Here is a 17,225-nt window from a genome sequence, read left to right as displayed (position 1 = left end):
TGTTGGAACACAAACACACTCACACACACATATACACACACATACATATGTATTCATACATACACAAAGGTGCAAATACAACTTTTTCGAAACTAAATATATTTTTATCGAAATATAGAAAAAAAAGATTATACTACCTGAATTAGAATTTATGCTTTATTTGCATACTGTCATAGATGTTATTTTAAGAAATTTGTTACTGAGTTTTTGCCTTAAAATTAATAAAATAAAAGTGGAGAATTCTGTTGGTTATAGCTGTAAGGGTGGAAAAGTTTTTCTTTCTTCCCTTCTTGGTTTTTTTTTTGGGGGGGGGAGGTGGGGGGCTGGCCTAATAATTAAGTGACATAAAACAGAGTAACAGAAGAAAAACAAATTTAATTCATACATATGGAAACTCATAGAAATATGAGGCTCAAAGAAGTGACCAAAGAAAGCAGCTTTTATACCTTTTAAACAAAGAACCAATAAATTAATGAAGAATTGACAAGACAAAGAAGTTTGGGCTTGAGGTGGTAAATTAGTAAAGAAGTAACAAGGTTTGTTTATACAAACTTGTCAGCCTTGAATGAGAAGGTTATCTCCTTCCCCACCTGGTACAGGAAGGTACCTTCTTTCACGTGGGAGACTTATTTCCTCTTTTCCGGGGGACAAAGGATGGTGAGAGTGACCTTTTTGTATAGGCTGTTGCTTATGTAATTTTAATTCAAAATGATCCATATGCCAAAGAGGTATTGCGGGGGGGCAGTCCTGAACCCCATCCTAGAGTAACTTATAAAGGTCAAAAGGGATGAAGTTTACTGTTCTCCATTGTAGAAAACTGGCAAGACCATTAAATAAAAAAAAAAATTAAAACATTTTTCAAAAAGCTGCATTTACATGGTAAAACCATCCAAACACTGTGTTTAATTTATGCTCCATTAGGTATGTGGGTTTATATGGCTATCTATTACATTATTGAGACCAGGTCTAATAGCAGCTGCCATTTACAGTACCTAGGAGATACTGAGCAGTTTATTAAAGTGCTTATTTTCACTAATAGGAAATCTGATCACTAGTTCTTTTTCTAGTGTTATTAGGAAAGCAAAAATGCATTTTTTTCCTAGATGAGATTTAGGGGTAATTAATCTTTGTAGTAAATGTAGGTTTATCCTTATTGTATTAATATATCAAAAAGTAGGCTTTTAAAAAGTTGTTTAATAAAAGAAATCTACAGAAAGTGCAGAGAGGAATGTACACCTCACCAGGGATATGCCTCTAGGAGAACAAATTAACATCATGGACCCACACCCATCCATACCTTCAGGTCTTTGCTTGTCTTTTTCATTCCTTATAAGCAAAAACATTGAAATTGGAAAATAGAGGTATACTCAGAAATCTAAATTTCTATACCATTTCTTCTGTACAGTTTATTCGGCTATTATCAAGCACAACATGACTTAAGGGAAATCAAATTTTATTTCTCTTGGGGAACAGAGGTTGGTAGGGGCTGAACAAAACAAATCTGTAGGACCTTCTTTTGAAATACTTTTGGAATCAGCCAAACACTCTGAGATACTCCATATATTTCCAATGAAGCCATGATATTCCAGAAAATCAGAGTGCGCCATGAATTACTGTTCTTGTAACCAGGGCCTGAGGGTACGAGAGCCCCTGGATTCCGGGGTCCCACACAGACCAGGTTTGGCTATTTGCCACTGGTAAAATCCAAAGGCAGCCAGATGAGTGGTGGTGAAACAAGAAAAAATATTATTTCAGTGAGGCTGTCCACTGGGAAAATAGTAGACTAAAGCCTCAAAGGGCTGAAAATACTTACAGGTTTAAGTAAGAAAACTGTGGGACAAAGATCAGTGAGAACTTGCAGGTGGGTGGTCAAGTTCAGGTTGATCATTGCCTTGAGGTCAATCTGGTGGGGTCTTGCTGGCCTCAGGGCACTTTTTATTGCTGGAAGGGGCAGTTTTGGTTCCTGTCTTGATCGGCTTTGCCCACAGGGTCTTTTGCCTGAGTTAAAAGAAGCTGAGAGGAAGAGCTTCATCAGTTGGAGAGGACAGACTAAAGTCTAAATGGAGGTTAAGTCCTCTTTGATGATCTAAATTGGAGTATCACATTCCTTCCAATGACTCTCCATAATATGGGAGATTATTTATAACCATCAACATCTATTGGCTATAACACTAATAAAATAATAATGGTGATGATAGCTATCATGTATTGCAAGCTTTTTATGTGCAAAATGTTGTGTCAAGGACTTTACCTGAGTCTATTGTCTTACTCAGAATACAAAACCTGTGGAATGTATTGTAGCCACAGCCAACTCCGATTTCATACTTTTGTTGATTTACCAATCTCCTTTTCCTTAACTTTTTAACTACCTCATTTTTCCATCCTGGAAAGGCTCAAAAATCAAAAGCCTTTTTCTTTTTTTGGTTTGATTTCCCCAAAACATGATTTACAAAGACAGCCTCTTGCAAACTATTTGTCATCCTATTTTGAGGATAATAATGGAGTTACATTGGGTACATTACAGCAACATGTACCCATGCAATTTAGAATATTCCAGCTTTTAAAATCCTCATCCATTTCTGCTTATGCATGTTTTACCAGCCCTCCCCTCCTGGCTGCTCTTCTCTTGGCTATTTTGCCTCTTGCATTTTGTTGTCCCTGGTCTTCTCATTTCTGCCTCAACTCCTATCTTTGGTCTTGATGTATGCCCATAAATTCAGAAGTACTTGAAAGTTTTGTGCAGAACAATTCAGCTCTCTATTTACAATATATACATGAGTACTGAGGAACATTTTAAATGAACTTAAAAAATAACCAAAGCCTCCACTGTACACTTAGAAAAATAAATGTATTTAATTCTGATATTAGCATTCAGCGATAAGATGGCTTGATCTGTATCCATTGTAAAATAAATCCATTTCTACATAAGCAGCCTAACTCAGTTAGCTCCTCTTGGCTGCAGCTCAAACAATCAGCAGGAAATGTGGCTCCAAGGGAGAGTGATCAGATTGGCCGTTCTAGAATCACCCACCTTCCTGAGTGGGCTTTCTGAATATCCTCACTCTGCATGCATCTGGGATAGTGGAATAGACTTGGGCAGAGTTTCTAGGGATTTGAAAAGTCTCTCTCTTCCCCATTAGGAGCTGTGAGATAATTTAATTGCCAGGTCTGCACCTAGAGGTCAAACTGTTACGTACTGTGCAGTCACCTAGCGGAGGGCATGACTTGGACTTCAAACTGCAGGCCCTGTGTCTGTGAAGCTATAGGGTCCTGGGGGAGGGAACTTTTCTCATGTATGCAGTGGCCTCTGTAGCTCATCTATGGCCCGGAATGGCTTACCTATTCTGTTCTTGTATGTGCTCTCTGGTGGAGTGTGTGCTCATTTCTTGTGTTTACTTGTAACTGAGGAATGACACGGGAAATAATTCTTGTACTCCTTTGAGTTTCCCATATTTTCAAATACCTTCTATATGGTAGACACTGAGGATGATTAAATTAATTATAATATCTAAAATGGCGACCCTCTCACCTCCTAACTCTCCTCTCAAACCTCCTGTATCCCATGTAATTTTGGAAGTTCCTTGTGAGTGTGCCGCAAGTGCTCACATGCAAGCCCAGCAGATGTTGCCATTGTTGGGCTGAAAATCTCTTTGGGAAAGCTTCTTTTCCCTGAAGTATAAAGGCATATTGTTTTAGGGCTCGGCCTCTACTCCTGGGTAATTAGCAAGTTTTTCCTCTCACGTCCCAAGATCACACATCAGTGCCTTCTCACACTAAATCTTCCATAAAAGGATGTGCCTTTTAAAATTAAATTCCGAGATAGGATCTGGAGGTGTGCTCCAATGATAAAAGCACACTTGGAAAATTGGGTTCTCTCTAAAAATTCTATCTGAAGAGTCCATGAGAGATGAAATAAATGTTTCCCATGACAATTTCCTGCTGCGAGCTCAGCGATACAGAGCGCTGGTCCTCAACCCTCACGGCCCCCGAAATTCACCCGGGAGCTTTGAAAACTTCTGATGCTCAGACCTCATCCCAGGCCAATTCAATCAGATGCTCTCAGGTGGAGCAAAGGCACCAGGAGTTTGTCAGATTTCCCAGTGATTCTAACATGCAGCTAAGCCTGGGAACCACTGAAGGATGTGCCCTTTTATTTGTTACACAATTAGATATATGATACATACCAGTTAGTAATGGAATGAAAAGAGTATGTATTATACTTCTGATATAATTGCCAAATTTTTTTCACTTTATTGAATCATTAAATTTGACCCTCAAATTTGTCTAAAAAATTCAGAGTGTAAGAGCCTATTCAGCCAGAGCAGCCCCACCCCGGTTGAACAGCTGTTTTGTTGTAAAACTTAAATTGACTTTGCCCACCGCCCCAGGGGAACTTACTTAAAAACAAGTCCCAGAAATGAGTCCCAGGTATCAAAGTCCAAGTACAAGGGTGGGTCAGGCCAGGTGGAGGTGTTCAATCAGTGGGGGTGCATACTGTCTCCTAGCTACCAAGGAGTATGGGCCCCCACCCTTTGGGAGCCTTTTGGCGCCAATCCTAACCAAGGTCTGATAGGCTAAATCAAATGTCTACTAGGGTAAATTGTAATTCAATCGGTTATCTAGCATGACTGTGCAGCTTTCTCTGTGTATTACAATTTCGTTGACCACCTGTGTGTGGTCAGGCTCAACCACATGGCCTTTGCTCTAAAAAGTTAGTCTGGAAAGCAGGAGGGGTCGCCCTTTCTATAAGAGGCGCGGCCCTGGCTGGCCAGTTTGATTCCTGATGCTTGGCGCAAAATAAAGCTTTGCTTGATCTTCGCTTTGTATCAGTCTCGCTCCTATAATCATGGACCCATTATTGAGGTACCCATTTTTGGGGGGGACCCAACAAGAGTAAAGAAGCCTGTCTTAAGTATTTGCTCTTATTTAATATGATCTCATTCATATATGAATGATGTATGTACCACATATATTTTTATAAGAAACAGGTCTTTGCTCTTAATAGAGCTCAGCGTCCTGCCGCTTGCTTCCCACTTCATGTTATAATCTTCTGTGACATCACAATTAATTCCTGTGGAGATGATTATGGTGACACAGAGAGGATTATGATTTCAAGAAAGTGATAAACAGTAGGGACGGAATAAGGCCTTATTTTACTTCTCAAGGATTACTAGCTTGGTATCAGCCAAAACCCTCCAAAAAAAAGAAAAAAAAATTCCTACAGAATAATACAAAATAGTATAAAACTGTAGATTTCTTTCTCTTGTGAAAGGCAATTAACTCTTTGAACAGTTTTTGGTTGATTGCATCAGCTTAATTACTTATTTAAACAGCAAATGTTTTGTCAGCTCAATCACATATTTTATTAGCATTGCTTTAAATTAAGATTCCAAATGTACCTTATGATTTAGATTTATCGGCATCATTATTGTGGATATTGGCTACCTATGAATGTTTATCTTTGCAAATACCTCTGACTTTAGGCCTTTAAACTGGTGATAAAATAAATTTGGCCTTCAAAGAACGCATTAATTACCATTAAAGTTATCAAGAATTGCGTGATAAAGCAAGTGATTTCTTTTTGTTTACATAAGCCCAAAAAAATTCGAATGAAGAATCTTCCAGTGCCTTTAATTCCATGGAATGATATTCAAAACATTATGTGCAAATGATCTACATTAATATTTTACTTAAACATTCATTATATTACTTGACCCACAATTTTTCTCCTGATATTTTTATCCATGTACATGGATAGAAAGAGAGTACCATATATGGGGTGTGACTCACAGTCTTATGTCAAAAATGGCAGAAGTGGGAATAGCAGAGAAAAGGATCAAGGTTGACTATGAAACAACATCATCCCCACCTGAATTTACCATCTAATGAGGGTTTGCCAATAAGGATAATTTGGGTAGCTACAATTTTTCAGAATTTTTATTTCTCTAGACTTTTCATAGGAGGCCCAACAAAACATATAAGGGGACACAATCTTTTAGCTCCATCCACCAGGAATTTAAATAAAAATCGTTTTAAGCTCAGTGGAGGTGTTTTGTTTTGTTTTGTTTCAAATTTCTCCAGGCAAGCATAAATGTTATCTAATAGTTTTACAGAATATACTCAGGCCTGAAGGATTCAAAATTGTCTACTTTGATTCGGAGAAACTCTTGAGTTGTTACTCCTAGAAAGCTCAAATGCGATAATCAATAAATGGTTAATTTTTTTTCACAGTTTTGGCATTGTTCTTGAGACAGAAAATAAAAGCAAAATGAAAAGTTTATAAACAACTTAAAGAACCTGTAAAATGGTATTTTGTGAGGCTATCTTTTTAAGTAGGAAGAACTTTCTTCATAATTACCCAAACACAATTTTCACTCTGAAAGCTTTTTAGCTTTGAAAATTTCCTAAATTATAATTAATTGATTTAAATCTTGCCTTGATGAAAGAATCCAACCAGATAAGATTAATTTCTTAGTCTCTAACTATCTAACTTACCCAAGAGGCTATTCCAAAATACTCAGCACTCAGACCCCCATTGATTATAATTTATATAAATGATCTGATTCTCTACAAAAGTACTAAAAAAGTACAATAGATACACAAAGCAGTGGGCTGGTGGGAACATACAGAGCAGACTCTCTCCACGTGAGCTATTATGAAAGCTGATTTAATTATTTCTTTTCAAAGTTTAATATGCAAAAAGTTAACTTCTAGAAATATTCAGACCATTGCCAGATGGCTATGAAAATTGTTTTTCATTAAATTGGACTGTTCAAATTTTCCAGGCCCATGAATCCAAAGACAGTTTAATCATAGTCAAGAGGGAATTGTAACTCTGGAAAACTAAGCAGAACCCTCCAGCCAGGGCTATAATGATAATTATAATGAAATAAGACCCCATGATTGGGAATCAGCCTACAAGAAGGTAATTCTAGCCATCCAGAGTCTGGCATGAGAGGTTTATCAAAAGCAAGACCTGAGAAAAATTCCTGAATAGTCTACTGAAGAAACTGAAAGAAGAATCGACTTTCCTTAGAAGAGAGGTACAGGGTGTCATCCCTGGGTTGTATATGCCATTGAGTTAAGATTATGGTTTCTCACTTAATATTCACTTACCCAATCAAAGGAGCATTTATCAAATATTTTGTTCATCATGCCAAGTTTAAATACAGAGTAATGTGACTGATGTTGAAAATAATCCTTTTGATGAGGGATGTTTTCACTTGGATCTTCATAGGAAGCTTTCTGGGACGTGCCCCAATCATCAGATGACTGTGGAAGACCCTCTGTGCAAAGCATCTTCACAATCACTTCCTAAACTACTGAGGATAAAATACTCTTATTTCAGATGTAGACATCTCAAAGCGCTATGACTGAATTCAGTGGATGGAGGAGCTAGTTGAGAATTTATAGTTAACATAAGAAATAGAACACTTCCAGGCTACTTAACACTTGCATAGTAGCGTGATATAAATGGAAGCCCCCACAATACTGCCACATCATGATGACAGTTTAAGATTCTTTGCTGTCCTGCTGCAATGGGGATATTTAATGGTGTTGCTTGGGGTTTATCGTGACATTCATTTTTGTACAAAAATTAGGGATCTAGTTTTACATAAAGAAGTCTAAACGAGAAATGAATCTTCCCACCAACTAAAGATTTACACAAGTCTGATGCCTTCCCTTCATTTGCAAATATTAATCGCATAGATACCCTAGAGCTGATACTTTTTTTTTTGGTTATAAATATAGAGTTAAGATAGATTCATTTTAATAACTTCCCAGATAATGCTGGAATTTTGAGGGCATTGGAGAGATACACAGCTTTCCATATACAATTAAGAGTGGGTACTTGCAACCAATACCTTGAATGAGTAGAGACATACAGGGCACCAAAGCAAGAGGGATATATCTTACCTCAGGAATATTGTGAGATATAAAGAAAGCACTTCTGATATTAACAGAAGTATTTTCTTAGCTCTGCTGGTTAAAAGTCCCTGACCCTTGGGGGAAAAAAAAAAAAATCAAATCTAACAGAAACTGCTATCCTTCAACATTCCTACATATCGATATATAACAATAATTCTCATTTAAAAATGTGATGCAGTCATTCTCAGTACATGACTGTGTCAAAGTCATAAACATCGTCTTCAGTTACTATAAATGTGCCACAAACGGGAGTAACCCACTGTGTGCTCAAGTCAGGTTTCTGGGCATTGAGTTGTGGACAGCATGGTAAACTTCCGCTTATATACATCTGACTGAAGGAGACCTATTTTAACTAGCGCTGGACATTAATGTATATGAGCTTAAATTCAAAAGAAACTCTAGCAAAGGGATGAACTAGAACAGATAACAATTTGCTGATTCCATGAGTATGTTTCTATTTGTTCTTTTCTGAAAGAGATTGAAATAAATACTTCATTTTCTCATGTAAGTGTACTCAATTATTAAATGTCCCATTAGAATTTGTCAGGGAAGAAAAAAAAAGAGAGAGAGAGAAAAATTTTCCTAATGGTGATTTTAGATTTAGAATTGAGTAAAGCCTTGCTTTAACTAAAAATGATTGCTCTCTTTTACGAATTTCATTAGGTAAAAACCAGGAATGGGTTATTCTACAAATAAAATAAGGCTTCCTAAAAATATTTTTGCATATGCAAAATGCAAAAAATGAGTAAACAGTTGGATTTCATACCAGGTTATAGTATTCTTTGGGTACTTTTCTATTCTCTTCAGAAGACTTAATAGCTACATATTCTGTACCTGAAGAACACTTCACTCCTACAAAAAACAATGAAGAAAGCTAAGATTATTGAGCAATGCCTAATGCCAGCTCAAGTGCACTACAGACATTATTTTATTTAATTCTGACAACCACACAGTGAGGTTGAAGCTCTTGTTATTACCATTTATTCAAAGAAGGAAAGCATTAGAAGGGATTAAGTGACTTGCCCAAGGACATTGTAATTAAAGTCAGAGCCTTTAAGTTCTCTGTGCTACACCTTTAAACTTAGCAAGAATTATCAACTTGCATTTTAGCTAGCTTCTTTCCTGTTTCTTGAATAAAATTAGACTGCCAACTCTCAGAGGGGAAGATTTTATATTATGCTTCTCGGCATTCTTAGACTCTAACAGCTTCTGGCTCTAGTGCTCAATGAATGAATAAAGAAATGTTGAATGCATGAATGAATGGATACTTAAAAACAATTAAATCACCTTTCAGTCAAGGCAACATTTACTGTTTCTTTCACTTTTTTGTATAGATGTTTTAGTGCTTTAAATCTTTGCAGGAAAACACAGAAGGCTCATATTTTTGCTTTGAAAATAGTTGAATGGTCTCAAAGGTACAAAGCAAAATGTTATCACTCGATTTGAGGATGATTTGTTTTCATTTCGTGATTATTTGGAGTCCTTCCTCAGAGACAGCTCACAGGCTGGGCGGCTAGAAGTGGTTATCATAACCTTGACTTCAAAAAGTACTAGGGAGGGACCTCTGGTAGTTCATCTAAGTGGCAGGGGTCATTAATAGGTTCTTTGACCTACACAGAGTTAACATTTTTCTAGTAGCATCCAGTTTAAACCAATTTTCTCAGCAAAGAGTGGGTACCTTCATGGCTGAACCCCACATCAGGTTTTTGCACTCTTAGTAATGACAAAGACCCTATGGATCCCTGTCTGCATGGTCCAGTTACAGAAAACTCTGTTCCACACTGTGCAGTCATGGGTATTGGTTCACAGAAATGATGGAAATTGTTTGATCATGAATAGTTCTCAAAGTGCTTTAAAGGGGCGCCTGGGTGGCTCAGTGGGTTAAAGCCTCTGCCTTCAGCTCAGGTCATGATCCCAGGGTCCTGGGATTGAGACCCACATCTGGTTTTCTGCTCAGCAGGGAGTCTGCTTCCCCTTCTCTCTCTCTGCCTACTTGTGTTCTCTGTTTGTCAAATAAATAAATAAAATATTATTTTTTTTAAAAAGTGCTTTAAAAAATTCTTACCTCTTTCTTAGGACCATTAAGATTGGTGACCTTTAAATGATTTAATATTTGCAAAATACCTGAAGTTCCCTGAAGTACTAAGTAAATATGAAAATCACTGACAAAGAAGTCAATATATGTAAATGACCTATTTAAAAAAAAAAAAAGATAGCGTGAATTAGGCACAAGAGAGGCTGTTCATGTACCTTACTTGAACAGAAATTGTAGAAACTATTCCTAGACAGGATTCTTCAGTTTCAGTTGTTTTTTTTAAACAACCACTTTAAAAAAAAATTTTTTTTAGTGGTTTCGAATTGTTGATGATCAAAATCTACACACAGAAATAACATTGACTCTGCTATGAGATTAATTTTCAAAGGCTTTCCTTTGAAATGATGCAGGTATTAAAGCACATCACTCAGCAGGGGTGGGGACATAACAGTCACCAAATATCAACCTTGACGATGACAGTTTATTTGGAATTCTTTGTTTATTCCTAAGGTTGGCAATTGCTCTACACCTCTTGATATTGAGCCTCATTTGTGAGTTACAGTCATGGGACTATTTGTCACATCCCAGGACCTGCTTCTTGAAGGGATGCTGAAAGACATACAAAGCTAGAACAGGGACTCAAAAGTCTGGATGTTTATCCACACTCCATTCAAAAACAATCTCAATGATTTTTGATATAATATTCTGACAGTTCCCATTTAGATCTTGTTTGAGAGTGCAAGGGCAGAGGCCATGAAAAAAAAGTAAAGTAAAAATGTGGGCTGGGAAGAGTAAATATTGAAACTTTATGAGCATAAAAGATTCAAATTAAATTTGTGATGAAGTTCTGGAGAGCGCCTTGATGTTAACTCGAGTCAGCTATCACGGTAGCAAAGCCATAGATTCCTTCTGCCTGCAAAGTGCACATGTGATAAGGTTCACTAAGATTCTTGTCCATGCAGACTCTCCTATATCTCAAGTCTCTAACTAGATGGAATATCAGAACAGAACTTCTTTTATCCTTTTTCTCTTGTTTGTTTATAAATAAGTTCTTGTCTTCACAAGTGAGATTAAAACAGCACAGAACATGCCCAGCAAAGACAAGCAAATTCCTTCACTTTCCTGACTCATCCTGTCCTCTTGGTACTGCTGAAGCTTCCCTTCCTTGCCCAGAGCCCAATGCTCACTCCTTGTTCTAATGAAGATAAAGGCACACCCTGGGTTTGGGAAGGGAAAACTCTTGTCTCTATATCCAGGTTCTCTTCACAGCTGTGTGGATATGTGGGAATTCTTAAAAGGGTTTGGTTGTTTCTTTCCTTTATTTATTTATTTATTTATTTTAAGATTTAATTTTTTATATGACAGAGAGAAATCACAAGTAAGCAGAGAGGCAGACAGAGAGAGAGAGGGGAGGAAGCAGGCTCCCTGCTGAGCAGAGAGCCTGAAGCAGGGCTCAATCCTAGGACCCTGAGATTATGACCTGAGCCTAAGGCAGAAGCTTAACCCACTGAGCCACCCAGGCGCCCCGGTTTGGTTGTTTCTTGTTAGACATTCCAATACTTTACACAAACTAACACTGATCCAGGGGAAGGACCTGGAATTATTAGGAGGTGAGCTCACTCTCTGAGAAGGAAAAATAATAGGAATCAGATCATAATGTATATTGCTGAGGCATTTAGCTTAAGAAGTGGTTTGTAAATATAAAACTGGAAAAGTTGGGAAAAATAGCATGTGTTTGACCCTCAGTAGAGGAAGAAAAATCATTAATTAATTATCTGTTTATTTTTGTTGTCACTGTTTTATTTTTTCTGCTTCCTCCTATCTCCCAGATGTTAGAAGATTGCCTGACACATTATGGTGGTCGGTATCATTTGCATTAATAGAATCCAGGAAATCAATAATAAAATCACAAAGACTAGCATCTTTATATAAATATAGAAAAGTAATGAAGGACAGAGCTAAAAAAGAAAAGCAAAGGATTAGGAAGAATAAGTATTCAGCTTCATTAGTAATCAAGGATATCTATCTATATTTGTATATGTAAATAAAATATACTTTCTCCTTATCAAAATAACATTGTCAAAAATACTAATATAATTTTGATGAAAATGTAGCAAAATTACTGGTTAAAAGGTAGATTCTGAAAAATATTAAAAAAAGGTAAATTCTGGGACATAATAATGCTCCCATTTAATCCTAAATCTTTAACATATGCGTCCCTTTGATATAAATTCCATTTCTAGGAACTTATTCTGTGGTAAAAAAAATAAGTAAATAAGACATATATACATATTCAAGGCTATTCTTTCCAAAAATATTCATAATCAAAGGAAATTAATGTTGATATAACCTGAATTTCTATCAAAAGTGTTTGAATATATAGATATGGACATTGCTATATACAAAGCATAATGCATATTAATCAATGTCGCTGGATGTTAACAATCTACCATTAAATCAAAAAGAGGTTTACAGGGATGCCTGGGTGGCTCAGTGGGTTAAGCCGCTGTCTTCGGCTCAGGTCATGATTCCAGGTTCCTGGGATCGAGCCCCAAATCGGGCTCTCTGCTCAGCAGGGAGTCTGCTTCCTCCTCTCTCTCTGCCTGCCTCTCTGCCTGCTTGTCATCTCTCTCTGTCAAATAAATAAATAAAATCTTTAGGAAAAAAAAAAGAGGTTCACAAAGTTTGTTATGTGAAAAAGAAAGATGCAAAAATTTTTAATAAACTATCAATAGAGTTGATATTTAAGTGTTTGACAAAAAGGGGATTTCACCTTGATATTTTCAGATTCAGTAAATGCTACATTTATAATGTACATTTTTTTAAAAGACTTATTTATTTATTTGACAGAGAGAGATCACAAGTAGGCAGAGAGGCAGGCAGAGAGAGAGAGGGGGAAGCAGGCTCCCCGCTGAGCAGAGAGCCAGATGCGGGTCTCGATCCCAGGACCTTGAGATCATGACCCGAGCTGCAGGGAGAGGCTTAACTACTGAGCCACCCAGGGGCTCCTATAACCTGCATTTTTACTGTGGGAAGCATATACCCTCATAGAAACTTGAGAACTCGAAAATCAGTCATGCTTATTCCAATCTAAAGAATCTGTTAAGAAAAAAAAATGCAATTCAAAAATTTAGAAAAGAAGATTCAAAGAACAATGCATTTGTATGTATTTTGGTCTTCTGAATTCACTCTGACCATGCACATAATTAGCTTTAGATTTTGCTTAGATTTAGTATGACAAGTTATTTGAATATCTTTATCAATAAGGTTTTCTGATTCTTTGTTCTATTTGTGGGCTCCTGCCCAGGAGGAAATGGTTCAACTTATGTATTCTTTTACACTTAGAGTGAATATTATTGGTCTTCTGTGAATTTTGCCAGAACTTACCAGTACTCTGGATGAACTAAGCAAATTGAGCTTCTGATCTGTAAAGGTAAGGACGTTGGTGGCCCTTTTATCACCAGAAGGCACTGTCAGCCTGGGAGGCCCTCTTCTCACATGGCCAGCAGCCCAGAAGAGCTTCCTGCAGCTTTTGCTTCAAATGGTGTAACTGGGCCATTCTTGCAGCTTCAAAACCATTGGGTAACAGGTGGCCCTTACATCTACACTACTGTAGCATACATAAAAGGCATAAAACTCCTCCTGTGATGATTCTTGTCCCCATGGCTGGCTTTATTCCTAAATATATCCTGCCCAGTTTTAACAACTAGTTGAATCCCTTATTCACCATTCTTATGACTCCTGCAGCCAGACTTACCCTCTACTTTCTGCTGTGCAACTTTCTCCACTAGGCCTTTCTTCATTAGAAAGTCAGGTGATGATGAGGCACCTGGGTGGCTCAGTGGTTAAGCCTCTGCCTTCAGCTGGGGTCATGATCTCAGGGTCCTAGGATCAAGCTCTGCGTCGGGCTCTCTGCTCAGTGGGGAGCCAGCTCCCCACTCTCTCTCTGCCTGCTGCTCTGCCTACTTGTGATCTCTCTTTCTCTGTCTAATACATAAATAAAATCTTCAAAAAAAAAATAAGAAAGAAAGAAAAGAAAGTCAGGTGATGGATGACCTGTATTCTCAAATTTCACAGCACACAACCTTTGCTCCACATTGCATGGGTACATGGTGGTTTCCTTCGCTCTCTGCTGCTAGATTCTGATTCCCTATAAGGAAAAAATCTATGTCTGTTATGGGACTTAGTAGGACAATGACAGACACTAACCACTCAAAAAGTATTAATATAAGAATGAAAGAATGAATGAATGGTTGAAAAACAGAATAAATCAATGGTAATACAAAAAATAAAGAGATTGCTCTTTCTTCAAGGATGAAATCATTGGGGCATTTAGTGACTCCTTCTAATTTGATTTGAGGAAATAGTACTGTAATTATGATGAAAATAAGGTAATCAACACTTCTTTAATAAACGAAATGCATCATTTTTGACTTTCAATGTTTTAGAATTACTGTATCTTTTAGTATAGTCATTATAAATGTTTTAAGCGACAGAATCAAAATTTTAAAAAAAAAATCAAACAAATCCTGAACAGATAATTAGCATATTACTATGGCATAGCCATTCCCTCTCTTTCTGTTCCTTGTCTTACTTTCATGTCACTTACTGTAAATATTTCCTTGGACCCTAATATGTGTCAGGTGCTATTTTATGAGTTAGGGATAAACAGTGAACAAGATAAAAAAGGTTGATGGCTTCACAGTGTCTATGCTGGAGGATATGGAGAGGCAATCAATAACAAATCAATAAACATATTAACAATGTAATTTCAGAACAGAGTAAATAATGGAAGGAACAATGTACTATGAGGTATAGAACTGAGGACAAAGGGTGTTTCTAAATTAGAATCTGTGGTTGAGAAGGAGCTATCCAGAGCAGTGATAATTAAATTCTTCACCTGGACGACAGTGGGTCTAGAAACTTCTTTTTGTCTGCTTGATCATGCCTTGGACACCCTCATCTCAAATCCACACCTACTTCAATAATCTCTAAAAACCAGTGTTATGGCTGATTGAGAAAGAATTCCTCCAAGATGGAATGTCAAGATTATATTTGCTCCTTATTTCATGCATCTTCCCTTTGCTGTTACATCCCAGGCTTGAAATCTGTCTTGACATTCCTAGATACATTTTTTTTTTCCTTTCCACCAGTTAATCGGTGACATGTTTGCTATTTTTCAGTGATTGTGTCAGACCCATGGGCACAGTGGGATTCTTGTTTTCTTCATTTGTATTTCTCATCAAAAAAAAAAAAAAAATCGAAAGAAAGCAAAGCTGTTGAAATTGATGAAGCAAACTGCAATTTCTCCAGCTTCAGAGAAAATGTTCCTTCAAATTTCATAGACATTTGGCTACGTCACATCTCTTAAATAAAATTAACATTTTATACCTACCTTGTGCAAGATATAAATAGGGGCATCTCTCCAATAAAAAGTGTATAAATAGTGAACTAAACACCTTGGCATGTCACATGGGGTAAAAAATTATATGATTTTATTTAGTAAGCATTTTCTTATTTTTTATCTTCATGTGATGTAAAACAAAGATTTTTAGTTGGACAGAGATGCTTCTGACAGTCTAACTCTTGGTAATCTATTGATGTGGCCATGAGGGAAACTCGAAAGAGAAGGCAGAAGCCAAGTACAGCAAAATGACATCAATCCAATGGCACATTTTCCATTGCTTTCAATACAGTCTCTGTTGTCACACATCGCATCTACTCGCACACACACAACAAAGCAAAGCAAAACACAGAAACAAAAATATACACGTGAGAACAGGAAAGACACACACCAGTCAGTGATCCACAGGTTTGAAGAGTTTAAAGCATAGCTTCTTATTTAAGCTTAGAGAACAACAGTAGCTGTCTTTAGACCACTATTATAAGTGGAAAAATCCCTTGACGATATCTTCAGCAGCCTCTAGAAGAGCCAAGAACCTCCTGCCATCCCAACTCTTAACACTTAGAGAATCTTGCTTCTTCCCCTTCATTTGGCAATGAACCTCTCATTACCATGTCTGACATCTCGACTACTAATATTGTAAGGGGTTATATATAAATGGTTCGCTTCCCTCAGCCGGTCTCCGTAATTTATATATAATTTATTTTAAGAACTCAGAGGATCAGAAAAGCTAGGTTTGCATTAATTGATGTTTCTCTATTTCCTTGTCAGTAATTCAACTGCTTGAATACAAACATACAAATACGTATATAATTACAAGTTTTAATAATTAATTAATAAGAACAACAAAAGGTCAGGGAAGTCTTACCTAAAGAAGCTAACACTTGAGACCAGGTAAGCAGTTGGGGAAAGCATGTTTCAGGTAGGCTGAAGAGCATGAAGTAAAAGGAATCCCAGGGTAGCTGGTGATCACAGACCAAGAGGGAATCCTGGAGGGATAATCTAAAAGAGAATGCAGAAACCACATTATGCAAGTGTTCGTAGGATGCACGGATTTTGTAGATAACATTTGGATTTTATTCCAAGTGTTAAAAGGTAAACTGAGGTACATTAAAATAAAATTGAGGAATTTTATTTCAGCAAACATTAATTCCAATCAGGCAATACAAAAAGGAAGTAGGACAGCTCCATCCATTAGAAGCTAGGGGGCCGGGTTTTTATAAAGAAGGTGGGAAGCAAAGCAAGGAAATTACTTGTTTGGCTATAGCTGAAGCAGTTGCATTATTTGTGAAAGTGTAGCTGGCTGTTTGTGACTGGGTCTCTTCTTAACCTTGAGTTACTTGCATGAATTGTCTCAGGCTTAGGTTTTGGCTTACTTATGAAGGGGACCAGGCTGTTCGAGCCACTTCAGTATAATGCCTCCTTGAACACAAACATAAGGGAAGCCAGTAAAAGATATGATGGAGGAGAGTAGAATTTTATATGTTGATAATGCCACCTTATTTTTTCCCTTGACCCAAGGTCTCATGATTCCCTTCTTTTCTACATTATTTCCAGGTTAACCAACTTGAAACATAGTTTCTATTTCTATTTCACTTTATTCAGAATTATAATCATAGCCACTGCTCTTGATGGGGGAGCTTGCTGTGTGCATCTCACAGACATTATTATCACAGTCATTCTTTCTGGTCACCATAAAACTCTGGTGATGGGGGGATTAATACTGTCACTTTAAAGATAAGGAAACTCAGATCTGGAAAAGTTAAATAGCTTGCCATATTTACCCTGGCTTTGCCGACTCTAAAGCTAGGCGTGAAATATTGTCTACTATTTTCCACAAACCACACTCTTTCCCTC

Source organism: Mustela erminea, chromosome 5 (assembly GCF_009829155.1).
Source record: "Mustela erminea isolate mMusErm1 chromosome 5, mMusErm1.Pri, whole genome shotgun sequence".
Classification (NCBI taxonomy): Eukaryota; Metazoa; Chordata; class Mammalia; order Carnivora; family Mustelidae; genus Mustela; species Mustela erminea.
The sequence above is the reverse complement of the archived record's forward strand: the minus strand, read 5'-3'. Positions refer to the sequence as shown.